The following is a 20,838-nucleotide window of genomic DNA, read 5'->3' as shown; positions in this document are numbered from 1 at the left end:
AACACCACTCTCCAAAATACTTCTGTGCCATGGCAGTGAGCACAGTATAGTAACATTTGTTGGTGCTTATGTAAGGCACAAAGGTCGCAGTTTTAAGGAGAATCCATTTCTAGGTCCTTTTCCTTTAGTCCAGTGCTTCCAACTTCAGGGAAGGGCCTAATGCAGTAAAACAATTGTATTTCTATTGCAGTTCCTGTATTCTCTGCCATGGAGCTATGCTGATTTACACGAAGGGAGCATTTTTCTTCAGGCATGGTGTGGAAACTGGTTTGACTACTTGAATTTAAGGCCTCCATGCTCAGCTTCTGGTTTATAGTTTTCCTCTTTCCTTTAAAAATGGTATATGTGTGTGTGTGTCTGTCTGTGTGTAATCAGCTGGGCTTGATCCAGAAAAGGGTGGAGGGACATGTGACGCATGGAAGATGGAGAGTCTCTTCTTTGACTTCAGTGGAATCTGGGGGCTTTAGCATCTTGCATAACTGGCCCAGTGCTTCTGCATTGCTGAGCTTTGTTTTCATAATGTTAGTGCTTTACAAACTTCGTGCACTATACACGGTAGTATAACTAAGCAAATGCATTCCTTCAGTGCATGAGCCTAGACTTTAATTCTGTAGAAGTCCTGTCACATTACTATTTCTCAGAATTCTTTTTATTAAACTGTGACAGTGGGCAGGAACAATAGGAAAAGAACACTGAGGGCAGCTGCATTCTGAAGATTTCCCAGGAGAAGACAAATAACTCAGGCTGCCAGCCAGTGAAATCAGAAGACTGACTTTGTTTTAAGCGTATTGGGTATGATTTAATTCTGCCATCATCAGCCAGATGGAAAACATGCTGACAGACTCTGAAGACCTATCAGCAGGATCAAAGGGCTTTGGGGTCACAATGTGATTAGCTGGCACAGGGAAATCTTTGATAACTTACTATGTAATTGGTTTAAAATTTGCATTTATTTGTCTGATGCATTAGAATTGGTCTTATTCTTTTACATTATTTTCAAATCTTTTTTTAAGCCAAGCTCTGTGTTTTAAAGCTGTTTAAAGTTGTGTATCTTTGGGTTAAATTATGCTCTCAGGGATACTTGTGCAATCTTGCAGCTGTGTGTAATGCTAGGCAGAATTTGACTTTTGATGTACAAATTTAAAACGTGAGATTAGGAAAGCTACTGAAATAGTGGAATGTTGCTTGAAATGTGATACTGAGATGAAAGGAAATCTTCCTCCAATCAATAACAATTAATGTATCCATTATCATTCTTTTGTGTAGCAAGATGGGGATATTTTTTATTTTCAAGAGTGAGGTCAGTTACCTAAGGTCAGATGTTCTTGTAGCTATTACATAGACTTGCTTTCCAGCTGTCCCAGTACAATGCTCATTTAGGTTTTGTTCATACTCTGAAGAAGCTCCAGAGAAAAAACAAAGTTACACAAAAAAGAAGCAGTCTTCTTCCCCTGGTTTCTCTTAGAATGAGACTTTGCACTAAGGTCTGGTTTCAAAGGCTCACTCACCTCGCTAGGTAATGGGATCAAATTGTTTTACATAGGTTCTTTTTTAAGGTACCATGCCCATGACAAGATGAAACCTTAAGCACAATGGCAGACAAAGTAATGCTTCAGGAAAGCATTTGTTAACACTGTTTTATGAGCAGAGGAGTGAGAAATTAAATTGACACATGCAGTAGCTAAAGTTCTAAAACAGTCTAAGATGATCATGTGAGCATTTTTATTGCACAGGAAGACAAGAAATTAACATTTTAAAACCTCCATTCAGTTCTCTGTCAAAATTGGACGAGAGGCTGCATTTCAGCTTTTCCATGCCTTTCAGCCCTTTTGCCCTTGCAGGGCTGCCTAAAGACAGGCTCATCTATTTGGCAATTATTAGCTTATTTAAAATGCTAAATTGTTGGTTCATAGTCATATCTTGAGTCAGGGAATGATGCCCTGTGAATACCTTTTCTTTTGGAGTACACCAAATGGCCCAGATATCTATTCAGATATATTTACTTACTAATTCATGTGACATCAAGTTTCTGCAGAAATCTAGTGCATATTGGAGATAGAGGTACCATTTCTATGTTTCACTAAGTATTCCTGTCAGGCAAAAAACTCTTATGTTATAACAAATATGAATTTCTGAATCTTGACTAAAGAATAAATCCCAAAGCACATAAGCTGTTGGCGATATTATGCATAATAAAATGTTGGATCTCTTAGTAAAGAATTCAAAAGTCCTTTGCTTTCCTCAATGGACCAGCAATAGACTAATGCTAAGTAGCAGCAGCAATGTTTATCCATGAAATAAGTTTCAGTAGCAATTTAAAGCCATCATTCTATAAAGGATCCTGGACTCAATTCACCTCTGTTCAGCAGCCATGGAACATTTGTGGTGAAACAGAGTCTTATAAAGTGTGCATAGAATTTACCCTGGGAGAAGTAGGCACTGTTTGCACCGCCATCCTCTTTGTGGGATTCTGTGGAGGGAGAAGTACTTTACCCTGCAGTTGTTGCTCCATAGAATCTCAGGGTATGTCTACACTAGCTCCCAGACCGATTTAGGGAGGCTAATGAGGGCACCCTAAATTGCAAATGAAGTGTGGGATTTAAATACCCCATGCTTGATTTGCGTGTTACCGGCCGGTCACTATTTTAGAAATTGACTAGTCCAAAGTAACTGCCTGCATCTACACTGGCAGTGAAATGGGATTCCGAAATAAAGCCCTAAATTGAATTAGCTGGTAAAACTCATTGCAGGAGGAATATCAGCTAATTTGATTTAGGGCTTTATTTCAGAATCCCATTTCACTGCCGCGTGTTGATGCGGGCAATTACTTCGGGCTAGTCAATTTCCAAAATGGCAACTGGCTGGGAACATGCAAATCAAGTGCGGGATATTTAAATCCCGCACTTCATTTGCAATTTCGGTTGCCCTCATTAGCCTCCCTAGATCGATCTAGGGGGCTAGTGTAGACATACCCTGACTGACAGAGGCTTCTTGTGGATATGTTTAGTTCTGGTGTGCTGCCTCTCCAGTCCCTTTCAGGCTACGGACATCTAATCGGTGCAACACCCACCTGGAGTGATTTTGTGGGGGCTTTTGAGAAATACTTTCCACTGTTGGGTACCTTGGGATCTTAAAAATACTGAGATCAGGGCTTGACCCGGACTTCCTTAATCCAGCTAAATGGCTTTTGAAATCAGTGCAAGTCCTACTGAATAAAATAGAGAATTAAAGGGTGAAAAATATAAGAAAGAGAAATATGGGAAATAAAATATAAGAAAGAGAAATATGGGGAAAAAAATTCTGTTTGTATGAAACAGCTTTCAGCATATGCCCAGCACAATGCAGCCACCCTCCTATAAATCGTACATGATTGGAACAGACAGCCAGTTATTGTATACAAAAATATTTTCTAAACCAGACATTATTACAAATGAAAAATGCACTGAGTTTATTAAGAATAAAACTCCCTATTATGCTAAACATGTAACACTATTGCTATGAGAAGAAATGAAAAGAGTGTGAAATGCTGGCAAATTATAAAATTACATAATGGAACTGCTACATTTGTAAAATGTATGCGGAGTAATCTGCCAGAAACAGTAAATACGTATTTTTCAGTAATGTCTTTATAGCTTTTTTCATTCTCCATTTAATGCCTCAGAACTGGTTTCCTTTAAAAGTCAGAAAAATCAAGCAACAAGTAAGCTGCATGTACTATCCACAGAATCCTGTAGTAGCTCCAGAAATTATAAGAATGGCCAGACTGGGTCAGAAAAATGTCCATCTGGCTCAGTATCCTGTCTTCCAACAGTGGCAGGTGCTCCAGAAAGAATGAATAGAACAGGTAAACATCATGTGATCCATATCTGTGTTTCATCCCCAGCTTCTGGCAAACAAACGCTAGGGACGCCATCTCTGTTATCCTGGCTAATAGTCATCAATGGCCCTCCTCCATGAATGTATATAGTTCTTTCTGAACCATGGTAAAACCTTGGCCTTCACAACTTCCTGTGGCAAGGAGTTTCACAAGCTGACTATGTATTGTTTGAAGTAATACTTCTATTTGTTTGTTTTAAACCTGCTGCCTATTGATTTCTTTTGGTGGCCCCTCATTCTTGTTTTATGAGAAGTAAATAGCACTTCCTTATCTACTTTCTCTACACCAGTTAAGATTTTATAAACCTCAGTCATATCCCTCCACCCCCTTACTCATCTCATTTCCAAGCTGAAAAGTTCCAGTCTTATTAATCTCTCCTCACACGGAAGCCATTCCAAACTCCAAAACACTTTTGTTGCTGTTTTCTGAACCTTTTTGAATTCCAATGTATCTTTTTTCAGTTGGGGTGAACACATCTACAAGCAGTGTTCAAGATGTGGGTGATCTGTGCATTTATGTAAAGACAATATAACATTTTGTCTTATTATCTAGCCCTTTCTTATTGATCCCCAATATTGTTTGCTTTTTTTTATTCCACTCTCCTTAAACCGCCTTGTAGTACTAAGCAAAAGTTTCCAAACTCATTTTAGTCCTGTTTGTGCAGCACCCCATGCAAGTGGGGGCATGTTTACTTCAGAGGAGATTCACTCTTCTATAGAAAAGCAGAGAGGAAGAATGCATGCTGGTCTATGATACAAAGACATCACAGAGTGTAGAGGTGAGAGACATTGGCATATCGTTCTGATAAAATTGTCTGATGTTTGTGATACTTTGGAAGCCAAGGGTCAATATAAAACAGAATTGGGAAACTGAGGAAGTCTATGGTCACAGCTTGTGGTTCTAAAGATACAACAAAACACTGAAATGTTACTTTGGAAATACATCTCTGAGCAATGCCCCCTGGTGATCCCTAGGCAAATTTCCACTTCAGTAATTTAAACCCCTTTCCCTCACTCCCATCCCACTTGCTTAAGATGACAAGAAATGATAGTAAAGTAGAAAAAGAAGATTCAAGTCTGGCACAAGCAATGGCCAACTTTATTTCTGAATGATTTTCCTAAATACGTATGGATCAAATTGCTTTTCATTTCAATTTAAGAGTCCATTAAAAAGATTTTGAACACGTGAATATAAATTACATTACACAGTGTTAAATTCCCTTTCCTCTTCTGAATGTGGTGTTTTTTTATGATGTTCATGCTAATTTAGTTTTGGATATACTGGTAACAAATATTCCCAATATGTTACATTCTTCTATGTTTATATTTTAAGTGACCTAGCAAAATGGCCAGAGAATACTGGCAAAATAATGGGGAGAGGGGTAGAAATGAGTGAAAGAGAATGCACAACTAAATGCTATGTAGAGACACCTAGATATCTCAGAACAAAAATAACTGCTTAATTATAGACACAATAACAAGCACAGCTGCACAGGAATAGGAAATTGCTTCACTTTTGAAGAGAGTGCCACTAAGATATAATCTACATATATTAAATGCTGGGCAACCCCTTTAAATGTATGCAAATAAACAGCAAAACACAAACACACTGCAGCTTTGTAATTAAACATTGAAGACCCAATGACACCTCCTGGAAAATGTTGAAAAACATTCACTTTAGAAACAATTGTAACATTGTGCTATCATGTTTTCTCTAGTTTTGCTCCTTTTAAAATGTATTATGAAAGAGTCTTGCAGGAAACCAGAATCACTGTTCTTTCAGATTCAGTTTTCAAAAGTATGTGGAAATGAAGATAAATGAGCACCAGCCAAAACTCGTGTGCAAGCCCAAGTTACTCATAAAAGGTGTTGTATATATTGATTTTGAAAACTTTGGTCAAACAGTATCCAATAATCATATTTTTTTACTTCCAATCATAATTAATTCTGTGGTTTCATACAAATTGTTTTTATTTTCTTCAATTTTCATTTTCCCCCCTGTGGATATCTATACCTTCTCAGAAGAAATATTTGTATTGTACATTAGCAACAAATATATACTTCCTTAGTATGGAAGAGAATCAAATGCTCAAACATCCAATTTTTTCCTTATTCTGCTCCTAAATTAAACCTTCTACATATTGCTCAAACCTTCAAAATATCCCTCAAAACTATGGAATTGATTCTGCAACTAATTGTGATTGGGCTGAGCCTTTTTTAAATTCAAAATTCAAAATGATTTTTGAAGTCAAAGAGACTCAATTTTCTTAAATTTCTATTTAATTTTTTTGTCTGTGTTTATCACACTTGTTAAATTTTCTCTGAAAAATATGAGTAGGTGGCGTGTGTGTGAGAGAAAGTGTTCCTGTCTCTTACTAATTTTTTCTCTGAGAGAAAAAATAGAGAATGTAGTAAAACCCTACTTTCATTTTTAAATACTCTTCCCACTCCCACTTCGGATATGTCTAGACTACATGCCTCTGTCGCTAGAGGCATGTAAATTAGACTACCCGACATAGTCAATGAAGCCGGGATTTAAATTTCCCTGGCTTCATTAAAATAAAAATGGCTGCTGCACTGTGCCGGCTCAGCTGATCATCGACACAGCGCGGCAGTCAAGACACGTATTGGTCAACAGGGAACACCTTTGTCGACCGCTCCCTTATGCCTCGTGAAACGAGGATTACAAGAGCAGTCGATAAAGGCTTCCTCTGTTGACTGATCCATGTCTTGACTGCCACGCTGTGCCGCCTATCAACTTAGTTGGCACAGTGCGGTGGCCATTTTTATTTTAATGAAGCCAGGGATATTTAAATCCTGGCTTCATTGACTATGTTGGGTAGTCTAATTTACATGCTTCTGGCGACAGAGGCATGTAGTCTAGACATACTCTTCATGTAGTCACGGGAAAAAGTATTGTGGGAGGAGGGTAGGAGGGAAAAAGATAATTAAAAGGGAGTTAGAGTGTCCTACGTTTCTCACTTTTTTTTCTTCCCAACTCATTTAAAGAGTGGAAAACAGGGAGATGGAAGCAGCAGAGAACTTTGCCAAAATTTCCCCTTACATTGAAATTAAAAAAAATTGTTGATTTTAAAAAATAATTTTGAATTGTATTTGTTGAAAAGGATCTTCGAAGTAATTTTGATTAGCTCTACTATTTACTACTCATTCAATAGTAGGCCTATTGTTACCTTCTTTACTGAGTAGTCTTGTAGCACCTGAGCCCTGGTCTACACAAGGGAGTTAGTTCAAGGTAACTCCTCTTATTTCAAATTAACAAGTGGAGCGTCCATGCTACTTCAAATAACGGGCTGGTTATTTTGAATTCTGAACTCCTGCTTGTCATGAGGAATAACACTCATTTCAAAATTGTATTTCAAAATAGCATTAGTGTGGACGCTTACCTGTTGCTATTTCAAAATAATTGGCCTCTAGAGGCCTCTCACAGCTGCATTTGTGGTCACTCTGGCTACACCCCTGACAACTCCAATGCTCCCCTTCTCCTGAAGAGTTTAAAGCTGCAGGGCAGAAGGGAAAGGGCTCGTGGTACCAGGTCAGCCCTGCTAGCCCTGTGCCACACAGCACTCTGTATTGGAGCCATTAGTGATCCCAGCATTCCCTCGGTGCTCTCCATGGCTGCCAGCACTCCTGCAGCACCTTCCAATGCCCCTAGCCAGGAGCAAAAGAGGTCACTGCCTGGACTTGTGCAGAGAACCTGGTTCTCGCATTGAGGTCTGGGGAAAGAGACCAACATCCTGGATCTAGGCACTAGGACGTGGAACACCAACGTGTATGGCCAGATGACACCAGCCTGGCAAAGAAAGGGCACACCAGGTGTAATGGACCTCCCCCGACCCATGCTTTATGGAATGGACTTATGGACATGAATATACATAAGTCAAAGGTGCTTTGAGCAAATTATTTCATGTAAATTATCAGTCTTCATGTCATGATCTGCTGGTTCTGTTCATCTTACTTTGACATATGTATCATTTTCAATGTAAATTTAGGCATACGGAATGGGGAATACTTTGTGGGTTTTAAATGTGTGAATGAGAGACATGGAGAGTGTTACCCTGGATGTTTTGATGATCAACTGTTAAACAATCTCTATTGTCCTTAAATCTGAGCAGTGGTTGGTAGGGAGTGGCCTCAATTCCTTAAAAAAGAATAGGAAAGCAGGGGCCTAGGTCTTTTGTCTGGGCTGCACCTGAAGGAAGGAGACTTCTGAACCTCCCCTTTAGGTGGACGGAGGCACACTTGACCACCATGCAGCACCTGATGAGCCTGGCATTGAAGTTCTCCTGGGTGGGGTCCAGGCTGCCCACATAAGGCTTCATGATCCATGGGAGCAAGGAGTAGCCTGTGTCATCCAGGATACACATGGACATGTCCACATCCCTGTCCTTTGAGGTTGTGGTCAGGGAGAAAAGTGCCAGTGTGCATCCTCTAGAACAGGCTTTAGTTTCAGAATATGCAGGCATTGTGTGCCTTCCCCCACCATCCAATGTAAATGTCTATGAACCTTCCCTTGTGGTCCACCAGGGACTGTGGCACCATCGACAGGTACCCCTTTCTGTTTTGTATAGTCTGATACACAGTGGTTGGAGGTTAGGATGGGAATGTGGGTGCTGTCTATGGCCTCCTCTCAGTTGGGGAAGCCCATGGTGGCAAAGCTAGTGATGATGGGGTTGACATTCCCCAGGGTGTCAACTCTCCATAGCAATATCGTGTTGATGGCCTTGACCACCTGCATGAACATGGCCACAGGCATAGATTTCTCCATGCTGAACTGGTTCTTCATGGAGCAGTAGCTGTCTAGCATGGGGAGCTTCTATAGGGTGATGGCAACGAGCTTCTGCAAGCTCTACAGGGGGATGGTGGGTCTCAGCTGGGTGTCCTTTCATCCTGAGGGCAGGGGCAAGCCATTCACCGAGCTCCAGGAAGGTGGCCTTCTGCATGTGGAAGTTCTGGAGCCACTGCGGGTCGATTCATCCCTGCAGGACGATGTGGTCAGAACTGGTCTCCCACCACCAGAAGCAGCATTCCACTGTGTGCAGGGGATTGAGGATCATTTGCTGCATCAGGAGTGCCAGGGCCTGAATGAAAAGGTCCCCCAGTCTGGGCTGGTTGTTGTCATCATGAAGCAGCTCATGGGCAGTGTGGATAAACTGCACCATGAGGCACAGCATGAGGCCATGACCTTGGCACTGCTTTGCAGCAGCTCTTGCTCCATGTTGTCAGTGCTGTGTGCCACAAGGACAACCAGAGCACACAGCGTGAGTTTGGTGTCCAGAAAAGAGGCAGGCAGTTGAGAAGTGGCATGGGAGATTTGGCTGTACAGAGAACCATTTCAAGCACGTGTCTCAACTAGCCTCAGTAAGCAGCTATGGGAAGTGTCTGCCTTCCTGATGCTCTCCTCGGAGTGCATCTGGGGGATTTAAATGCGATGCAGGCTCCAATCAGTGTGGATGTGCTATTTAAAAATAATTCTGTGCTATTTCTATGCTACCATGAGGTGTGGACGTGCTATTTCAAAATTGTTATTTTTGGGAGTTGTTATTTGGAAATAAGTTATTTGGAAATAATTCCCTAGAGTAGACTTGCCCTTGGAGACTAATATATATATATATATATATATATATATATATATATATATATATATATATATATATATATAGTATCATGACCTTTAGTCGGCAAAACCCATGTTTTGCCCATGAAGCTCATGATACTATATTTATTAGTCTCTAAGGGCTCATCTAGACGACAGAGAAGATTCAATCTCACTTTCAAAAGCTCTGCTTTTGAAAGTAAAAGTAGTCAAGACGCGTTTTTTTCGGCAACCGACTCCTTTTTCGAAATGCCACAGAAACCTCCGCTTTCGAAAATGAGATCAGAGGAAGATATGCAAATTCCCACAGAATTTTCATATCCTCTTTCAAATCTTTTCAGTAGTCTAGATGAGCCCTAAAGTGTTACAGGACTACTCTTTTTTTTTTTAATTTTCATACTAACACAACTACCCCTCTGAGACTTCTTTACTGAATACTGTTGTTCAAAACTACCTTGTTCTTTTTTGTTCTGTCCCTTTTTCTTGGCATTTTTGACAATCTTATTGCTGAATGGCTACACAGTCCCTCATTTCTTCTGAAACAGAGGAAACACTTCGCAATAAACTATACAACACTATTTTGATAATGGCACAATTTACAGATCTTGAATGCCACCTAAAATATTGGGGAAAAGCAATTTTGCAAGAGAATGTTCAGTCTGCTTCTATGTTTCCTTTTTCATCTATTTTTGCTTCCAGAACACTTTCACTGGTTTCTTTTTGCTCCCCTGATAACTTTGGTAAATTTGCTAATAATGCACAAACCTCAACAGCACCATAGTCACCTTTTATAAGATTTATTTTATATTTTGTTTATATTCCTGTTGTATGCATTTCACCAATTCTAGTCATTCTTTCTCAAACTTAGCATTTTGCTCATCCTTTCTATTTATGACTTGCAGCTTCCAGCATCATATTGTATCCTTTATATCCATCTTTTTTTTATCCTGTAGAAACAATGATTTGGGAAAGAAAAAGACTCCGTGTAATGAAAAAAGTGATAGGTACAGTAGAGAACAGATCTGGAACTGAATCTTTAGCTAAAGAAAGAGGGGAAAATGTACATTAGAAATCTCATGAAAAAGCCTCAGTTTCTCTACTACCAAGTTAGGTTGAACTAGCTACTAGTTGTTTATACACTGACATTAAAATTACAGTGCTATCTTCATAATATGCTGGACCCAGCCTTCCATTTAAAAATGTTCAAATGATTGGGAAACAATTTAAAGCAACATCTACTTTTTGCCATACTGTGTTTGTTTGCTTGACTCCAAAATATACATATGAAGAAACAGGCCGAGTAAACTCAACCCAGAACCTGCATGGGGGAAAACCCAAAGTATCTTTGAATCAAGAGATACTTTCCCCCAGAGCAGGCAGAGCTACAGCAGCATCGGCCAGAGCCTCTGTCACCTTTGTAATTTGTTTGGGCCCCTGGACAGTTGTCACCTCTTTTCCCTCCCCCTTGTTGGTGGGCCAGTTAAGAAGAAAAATGTCAAAACTTTTTGTTTGATTGCATCAGGAAAAAAAGATGTAGTGTGACTGAATCCATTGGGGGTTGATATATAAGCGCTCCAGTGTAATTACACAAAAATTATTTTCACTCAGCCGTTCCACCACCTGAATGAAATGGTAATTTCCCTAATCATTTCTCCAGTTATAAAAGTGTCTTAAAATAATAAGTCTCAGAGGGGTAGACATGTTAGTCTGTAACTTTGAAAACAATGAGGAGTCCTGTGGCACCTCAGAGTCTAACTTAAAATAATAGTAATAGTAATTAATAACACCCTGACCTGCACTTATTACTATGATGGAACATTTATTTTGCAGCTACTGGAGCATCACCATCTACTCTTGAACATTTTCAAAAGACTTCAGAACCACTGTCCTAATTTTATGCAGCTAGATAGACAATTAACTTAAAACAATGCAAGACAGAATGCAAGTCTCTGTCCAAAACCAATAACCAACATAGAAGTATATTAACATCTCAATTGATGAAATTTAGTCCTGTGCAGAGGGACAGACAAAGGCCAAAACTCCCCTTATGGCCCATTTAAGCAACTAAAAATGTAAATTCTTGGGGCAGAGACTCTCTCTCTTATTATGTGCATATATGGCATTTAGCAAAAGGGGCCTTAGGATAGATTGGCACTGAAGAGCCATATAACCAATAATTGAAACTTTTGGGCCTGTATGATCATCAAAACACAAAATCTCAGTTAAGGAACAAGTCAAGCAGTGCAAAAATAATAAAAAAAAATGCATTGCCTATTACTCATTAAACATTTATAACAACATCTGGAAGGAGGGTCCTGACTATGGGAAGATTTCCCCCCTCTGCTCCCATTGACTACTCTCCTTCTCTGAGCCTTTCATCCTCCTTGATAGCGCAGGGGCTGTCTGACTGGAGGTGGGACAATTCTACAGTGTCCTGGAAAGCCTCATTTACGTACCTTTCTGTCTCCCTCAGATCCTCCAGTTCAGCCATCCTGGCCTCCAAAGCCTGTATGCGGTCTCTGAGGGCCAGGAGCTCCTTGCACCGAATGCACATATAGGCCACTCACCCACAGGGCAGGTATTCATACATGCTACACTGAGTGCAGTAAACAGGATAGCCCTCACTCTGCTGCTGAGCTTCTGCCTGCATTCTTTCCTACAGCTACCTAGGTTATTGATAGGGTTTCTAGTTAATCAAAAATTCCTGATTTAAAATGTTTAAACTAAACTAAAAAGAATGACAAGTGTACCTTGGCCCCTTCCCTTTGCCCTTCCAAACTCCCTCTCAAAGCTCCCTGGTTACTGACTCACTGCTTTATAAAGCCCCGGCCTGCCTGATAGCCCCGCCCCCCTGACTAAGGCTCAGTCAATTAACAGAGGCTTCTAGATTTCAAACCTTTAGAAGCTCACACTGTGGCCACAGCACATGCTCCTTCAAACAAACAAACAAACAGACAAACACAAGCTCAGCCCACAGCAAGTAACCCCCAAACACACGTCACAGACAGCCATTTACCTCAAGGGTCCCATATTTGCTCCTTCTTTACCTGGAGAACTCTCTCTCAAAACTAATTTTGTATGTGTTAATTTTTCGAATAATCATGCTCGTTTTTATAAGCATAATTATGGACACAGCTATGTTTTTTGTAAGGTCACAATATTTCACCTGCATCTCCTAAAGTTGTGTTCACTGCATGGATGAAGCAGGCATGATTATAAGACACTTAGAACTATAAAAGATAAATTAACTTTCTCTCATTTCATAGGTAAATATTTGCAACTATTTTAGTAAATATTCTTGGACCAAAAATAGATTACAACACATAATACATATCTTTACAAATACATGAGGATTTACTGAAACACGTTTGAGTGACTAAAGAAAATGAGCTGTTATTGTACATGGAAACTATTTCTGTTTCTTAAAAAAATCATTTTATGGTCACAAGATAAGGAACACAATGAGATTGTTTGCTAATTAACAAAATAAGCCATGCTAGTCTTTCTAGTTTTGAATGTGTAAACTTTAAGACAGTTTAAAGCTCTTACTGCCACCTGTCTACAACACCAAACGGTTTAGATTGTGAAATCATTTGAAGGATTTTAAATGCATCTTCCATACTTTTAAGGGTGTACATGTATCTATATTCCTTGAATAATTTTGAAATGTTTAACCACTGGGTTAAAAGTCTCGGAGGGATAGCCATGTTAGTTTTTATTTATTAATCTGTAAGTCTCTAAATTGCCACAGGGCTCCTTGTTGTTTAATCACTGTGGTGCTTTACGCCAGCTAGTTTTAGCTTGATTGAGCCAAAGGGAGAGTAAAGGGATAGATAGCTATCACATAATAAAGTAATTGTTATTATTTTTCATATCATTCTTAAGTTGGGCCAAAATATGTTTTTTTTTTAATTTTTGCCAACAATCACGTTGGAAATTAATGATTAATATGGTGATGTGTGGTTCCTAGTAGTTTCTCTCTCTCTCTCTGTCACACACACACACTCATGCTCACATTCACTCTCTCTCTCACACACACACACACATTTTAGAGGAGCTAACAGGATGATCACCTGCTTACATGCTTAGCTATAATGTATCGGGGAGGGGAAACTACATGATCATTGGGGACACTAATTTTAGTCATACATACTGTAGGTCTCATGCTGCCAATGATAAATTATCCTTCGACTTTCTAAATATTGTAGATGACAATTTCGTAGCTCAAAAATACCCCTAGCCAGCATAAGAGAATTCTTTATTAGACCTTGTTCCAACAGAGAACAAGGACCTGAGCATAGAATAAAAATTAAAAGTAGATTTTAAATCTCACCTGATTTAGAGTAGTAGTGTAGGCAGCTACAAAAACAATATATAACAAATGGAGGAAAAGGGGAGTTGATAGTAATGAATACAAATAAAACATTGGAAACTGTATAATCCTAATAACAAAAGCAAAGGGGCACAAGGAGAAATCTATGACTAACAGAGCTAAGGGTCACAAGGAGGTATTTAAAATACATTTGGAACCAAAAATCCTGACAATTGTATTGTTCTGTTAGTAGATGGAAATTATGAATTTATCAATAATAATGTAGAAGAGGCAGGCATGTGCAATAAATATTTCTATTCTATTTTGCGGGGGGGGGGGGGGGGGAGGGAAACAGACAATATATTTCATCTTATGGTGATGAAAATACTCTTTCTATTCCACTACTATCTCTGTAGGATGCTAAATGATAGCTACCAAAATTATAGACATTTTTAAAGCAGGAGATATGTAACACTTTTGATAGATTTGGAAGAGTTGGCTGAGGAACTGCCTGGACTGCTAGAGTTCATTTCCAATAAGTCTTGAAGGGAGAGTCCCAAAAAACTAGAAGAACATTAATGTTGTGCCAATTTTTAAAAAGGTTAAAGGGGGTGATCAGTTTGTCAGCTTGACATTAATTCCTGGCAATGTAAAGGCACAACTGATATGGAACTGAATTAATAAAAATTAATGGAAGGTGACATGAATAAGGTAAACCAACATAATTTATGGAAAATAAATCCTGTCAGACTACTTTTTGTATGATAAGACTACATGTTTGGTTAGTAAAAGTCATAGTTGTGATATAAAATACTCAGACATGGAATACGTTAAACAGATGTAAACCTGGCTAATAGATCTCAGAATGTAGAGGTTTGACCTCCATAGTCCAGCCTTCCATAGTCCAGCAACATCTGTGGTCCATCATCCCTGTGGGTGTTCCTGGGCTGGAGCACTCATGGGGAAAATCTGGGCCCCATGCTCAGCAACGCCTCCTCTTCCTTTCCAGAGCTTCTGGGGCACCACAAATAGCAGCTTTCAAGCTCAGGGAAGAAGGCAGAGATGTGGGGACAGGGGATGCTCAGGGGAAGAGGTTGTGGAGCCCTGTGAACAGGGGCTAGGAGCACAGCCTTATGGCCAGCAGTGAAAGGCAGGAATGAAGTCCTGTGGGGGCCGAGAGCCATTGCCAGCAGCGGGGCCAAGAGCGCAGCCTGGCAGCTGCAGGGTTGTGTTTTCAGTTGCAGGGCTCCATAGGGGAGAGGGATAGCTCAGTGGTTTGAGCATTGGCCTGCTAAACCCAAGGTGAGTTCAATCCTTGTGGAAGCCATTTGGAGCAAAAATTTGTCAGGGATGGTACTTGGTCCTCCTGTGAGGACAGGGGACTGGACTTGTTGACCTTTCAAGGTCCCTTCCAGTCCTAGGAGATAGGCAATCTCCATTAATTTAATTTATAATGGCTGTGTCCTCCTGAGTACCATTCCCCCACGGCCACTCAGTCAATGCCCAGGGTGCCAGACCAGGAAGGTACAACCTATGTTTGTAAATGGGGAATCATCATTAAGCAGGTGTTTTTCCAGTGGGGGTCTCACTGAGATCTGTTCTTGGCCCTACTCTATTGAAGAACTTTATTAATGACAGAAAAGCATAAAATCATCACTGCTAAGATTCCAGGTGACACAAAAATTGGGAGAGTGGTAAATAATGAGGAGGACGGGTCACGGATACAGAATGATCTGGAGCACTTTGTAAACTGGGCAAAAGGAAACAATGTGTTTTAATATGTCTAACAGTAAATGTGCACCTCTGAAAACCAGGCATATAAGCCTGAATTACAGTGTGGGGAACTCTATCCTAGGAAGCAGTGACCCCGGAGAAGATCTAGGGGTTGTTGTCAATAATTAGCTGAAGATAAATTCACATGTGATGCTGTGGTCAAATATCCAACTGCAATCCTGGAACGTATAAAGAGGGAAATCTTGAGTAGGTGTAGAGCATGAGTGAGGAACCCATGGGCTGGATCTGGGCTGCGAGGCTCGGGTTCCCCCCATCCCAATAGCAGTGCGAGCCTGCGCAAGTATCCCAGTGCTGGGGGAAGAGACTTCAAGGTTGCATCAAGGCGAGCCATTGGCCTCATTCAGCCCATGGACTCTGCCTGGCAGAGGGGAAGAAGCAGCTTTGCAAGCTGCCATTCCCCTTTCTCCCTGGCCAGGAGAATGGCAGCACAGGAAAGCTCTGTCCCTGTCTTGGCTTGCAGGCATGCCCCACCCATTGCTCCCACTGGCCAGGAATCACATCCTAGTCCTGCACCCTGTCTCCTGCCCAGACCCTTCATCTCCATCCTCATCCTGCACCTGCATCCTACTTCTTGCTCAGACCCAGCACCCCACCCCATTCGTGCAGCTTACCACCCACCCAGACCATGCACCCTCTCCCCTTGGCTGCTCCTCAGCAGCCCCCTCCTACCCACTGAAGCCCTTGTTTTTGGCCCCAGCCCAGAGCCTAGAAGAACCCTACAAAACCCACAAAATCTTCTCTCTGTAGAACCCCAGAAGAGATAATCCATCCCTGAGCATAAACCCTGAATCTTGGCACTTCCCCTTTCCTCCATTGGGCTAGAGTGCAAAGGGAACACTTGCACCCCAACTTGCATGAGTGAGGTGAGTGGGGTTTTTTTTTTTGGCTTATCAGTTGGGTACCACATTCATGATGGTTTGGGGTTTTTTTGCGTATGGCTCCTGACTGATTTTTCTGTGGCTCACTGGCCCCTGACCCAGAAAAGGTTGCCCACCCATGGTGTAGTGGTTTCTTTTACCTCTCTTTTTTGGAAGTCGTGCAACTTTTGCTGAAATACTACATCCAGTTGTTGTGCCCTCAATTCAAGAAAGATGTTGATAAATTGAAAAAGAGTTCAGAGAAGAGCCAGAAGAATGATTAAAATACTAGGAAGCATGTAGTGATAGACTCCAAACAGACTTAACCTATTTAGCTAAACAATGAGAAGGTTAAGAGGTGAATTGATTATAGTCAATATCTACTGGGGGGAACAAATAATTAATAATGGTCTCTGCAGTTTAGCAAAGAAAAGTAAATATTATCCAAATACCCGGAATTTAAATTAGACAAATTCTAACTGGAAGTAAGGAATACATTTTTAACAGTGAGAAACATTGATCATTGAAATAATTTCCCAACAGTCAAGGTAAATTTTCTATCACTGACCATTTTAAAGTCAAGATTGGATGTTTTTCTAAAAGCTCTGCTTTATAAATTATCTTGGGTAAATTCTGTGGCCGATGTTTTGTAGGAGGTCAGACTAGACCACAATGATTCCAAGTTTTTCTGGACTTTTTGACATGTCTTGGCAACCAGTTGAACTTTCTCTTTGGTCTTGGTCATGCTCATTTCTTCATAATACTTACTCATACATTTTGCAAGTAGCTTTAGATTCTTTAATATCTTCATCAGTGAATAAGAAATTGAAAATAGCGTGACAGAGTTAGATTTTTTTCAGTCTTCCAAACGTACATAACTGACTGTAAAGCATATCTTTTCATGAGAAATGTTTTATGCTGGTTCATTTTCTGACTTCTCTCATTCCCATATTTGACCTTCAGAATTAATCTCAATTAAATGTACACATGAAAGAACATTGTTCTAGTTTCTCAATAAAACAATTATATTTTTTATATTCATGAGGCTTTTTTCCTCCCTTCTTCCAATTATTTGTTTGTGACAAATTAGCAATGCCACCTCACCTTTTCTTTGGTGTGATTGCAGCTTTAATCTATATTTTGGGTAGTTGGTAAGAAGTGGTTATTTAAAATATTTCCTATCTTGCAATGCCACCACTTCTTCCATAGACACACAAAGAACTTTTTGCCTCTGACATTAGAAAATGTTTAATTATTTTTGCAGTGTTGCTTTAAATATGCTGTAGATAAGATGCAGAACTCTGTTTCTTCAAGAAAGGTTGATGTCATTTATGCACGATTGGGTTATGCTTTGCTCAGCAAAACAAAATCTCAAGCTGTACTTCTTTGCACGTAAAGGATCACTAGTGATTTCTTAATCTCATCTTCTTTGTGTCAAATGACACCTGTTTGTTGTACACTAAGGCAGTGGTCTCCAACCTTTTAAAGTATGAGATCTCTTTTTGAATTTAAGTGCAATCCAGGATCTACCTCAAACCCAAATACCTTTGCCCCACCTTCTTCGTGCCTCTTCTCCAAAGCCCCGCCCCTGCTCACTCCATCCTTCCTCCCTCTCCCACCCTTCCTTCCTTTCATCAGGAAAGGGGAGAGGGTTGGGGCAGAGGCTTTGGTCTTGGGCTAAGGAATCTGGAGCAGAAGAAGGGCTCTGAGCTGAGGCTGAGGCAGGGGTTGGGGTGCAGGAGGAGGTTCAGGGTAAGGCTCTGTAAGGGAGTTTGGGTCTAGGGATGCTCAGGGCTAGGGCAGGGGCTTGGGGTGCAGGAGGGGGTACATAACTGGGATAGGGATTAAAGGATACAGGCTCCAGCTGGACACTGCTTACCAAAGGTGGCTCCTTTGTGGTGGTGCAGTGGGGCTAAGGCAGGCTCACCCCTGCTCTGGCCCTGCACCACTCTCAAAAGCCGCCAGCAAACTCCCTCCATCCTAAACCCTGTTGTGCCCACACCCCCATTCTGCAGAGATAGAATACAGGGTGGGAGAGGAAAACATCTTCAAGGCAAAGGGTAGGAGGTGCACAGCAGTCAGGGGAGAGGCAGCTGAAGTGCTGCACTTGATAGCCTCTTGGCCAAACCAGTCAAGATCACCTCCCAGAGGCTCCAAGATCTACCAGTAGAATCTGATCTACTGGTTGGTGACCACTGCACTAAGGAGTAGGTGACCTGAGGAAATCATGCTGACTCAGAAGATGTTCTAGTCCAATCTGTTACTTATGAAAAACAAAACAAAATCCCGAAGAATTCATAAAAGAGCTAAGATTATGTTAATTTTAGCTGACACGTCAATATGCATTTTATGCAAACATTTATTCTGTTATTCCAGGGATGGGCAATAAAATGGTGGCAGTTTGGAAGGGTTAGCCCCTGGCTAGCTGCCACCACTATATTTACTTGTGGGAGACTGCAGCTTCCATTGGCTGTGGATCACCATTCCTGGCCAATGGGAGCATCAGGAAGCAGCGCAAACCGGGACACTGCTTCTTGCTGCTTCCATTGGCTGGGAACGATGATTTGCACCCAATAGGAGCTGTAATCACCCATACCTGTGGAGGCACAGGTAAACATAGCATCCCATATACCATATGTTACTTTGGGGCACATTGCAACAGAGTGTATTCTTGATGCCTTGTTTGTTTCAGGAATGCGCATGTTGCTACTGTATCATCTCCAGAGCTGTGTGTGAAAATACTAGACGCACTATGACTTGACACTTAAAAACAAGTTTTGTTTGTTTGTTTGTACGTTTGTATGTATGTTTGTTTGTTTTTAAAAACCCCACTCTCCCTGAATAACTTACTATCTGAGATCACTGGATGAAATCCTCTCTTGCAATCCTGCTCCAATTTGAGCTGGGATCAGTGGAAAGCCAGTGAAGTGATGCTGCTAGTTAATTTGTTATTTTGTTTTTGGAAACAGTGTCACGTTTCAGCCAGAATAACTACATTTACTAATCTCTAGATCTCCTAAAAAGCAGTTAGCACCATTAAAGTGGGAATGTATATAAATACCAAATCAATAAATGCACCACAGTATTGCCTGTATTTAATAGAAAGTACACCATAGTAAATGTACACCATAATAAATGCTTCTTTTTAACAGCACTCACTGTACCATATATATTCGGACAAACCTATATGTAAACATATGTTTATATGCAAGCATATCTTACTGAGCAAGTAAAAACTTTAGACATATAGGGTATGTCTACACTACCCCGCTAGTTCGAACTAGCGGGGTAATGTAGGCATACCGCACTTGCAAATGAAGCTCGGGATTTGAATTTCCCGGGCTTCATTTGCATACGCGGGGAGCCGCCATTTTTAAATCCCCGCTGCTTCGAACCCCGTGTAGCCCGGCTACACGGGGCTCGAACTATGTACGAGGTGTACCGGTAGTTAGGAATAGGAACCTAGTCCGAACTACCTAGTTCGAGCCCCGTGTAGCCGCGCTACACGGGGTTCGAAGCAGCGGAGATTTAAAAATGGCGGCTCCCCGCTTATGCAAATGAAGCCCGGGAAATTCAAATCCCGGGCTTCATTTGCAAGTGCGGTATGCCTACATTACCCTCCTAGTTCGAACTAGGAGGGTAGTGTAGACATACCCATAGATACTAAATTAAGTACTCTTGATAAGAATACATTTAAACTGTTATTTCCAGAGGCACAGAGAGCAATAAGACACCTAGCTCCCACGGAAAGTTGATGAAAGTTGGGCACCTCACTTTATAAAGAGCATCCTTAGATCATGAGCATCATCAATCAGGTATCCCCATATTACACAGAATAATGCCTACCCAATATTAAGGAATGACCATAGAACAAAGAGAAGGTTTTTGAGCTGAAAACACTAGTAGAGACAAATATATAAAAAAACATGAATAAATGTTATATATATTGCTGATTCAGCTCTGTTTTTCTTTTAAGTTAGTTTGGTACAAATACCATAGTGAACATTTGAATATGCATTATGCTGGCAATCAAGAAACTTTCTATACAGTAGTGTTCATGCTATACTTCCTCCCCCTGCTAAATTATTTAATTATAAAAGACAGGTTTTCTCCTATCAGGTGTTACCAACAAATATTCCTGCTGCTTCCTGATGAACATGAGTTTAGAAGCAGTTAGATACAATTTTACCACTTACAATTTTCACAGGTTTGCACCTGCAATTATTTGTGGGTGCAATTTGTCATTTACATATAAGGTACATGACATCTAAATGCCATAAACTGTGAAAATATATAATTGCAGATGCAAATTTATATCTGCAATTATCTGTGCCTGCAAATTATAGTCTCATAGGAGGCCCTGTTAGTGTGGCTGAAAAATGGAC

At 40.6% G+C, this 20,838-nt stretch overlaps 1 long non-coding RNA gene across 1 annotated transcript in view; it reads right to left on the bottom strand.

The window, feature by feature from the left end:
- Nucleotides 1-12,201, bottom strand: part of LOC112545246 (uncharacterized) — a 34,396-nt gene extending 22,195 nt beyond the window's left edge. The window contains exon 1 of the long non-coding RNA XR_012906116.1: nt 11,947-12,201. This is a non-coding gene — a long non-coding RNA (uncharacterized LOC112545246). The remainder of the gene's footprint in view (nt 1-11,946) is intronic.
- Between the last annotated feature and the right edge of the window lie 8,637 nt (nt 12,202-20,838).

Source organism: Pelodiscus sinensis, chromosome 9 (assembly GCF_049634645.1).
Source record: "Pelodiscus sinensis isolate JC-2024 chromosome 9, ASM4963464v1, whole genome shotgun sequence".
Lineage (NCBI taxonomy): Eukaryota > Metazoa > Chordata > Testudines > Trionychidae > Pelodiscus > Pelodiscus sinensis.
Note: the sequence above shows the minus strand (reverse complement) of the source record. Positions and strands in the feature narration are given on the sequence as shown.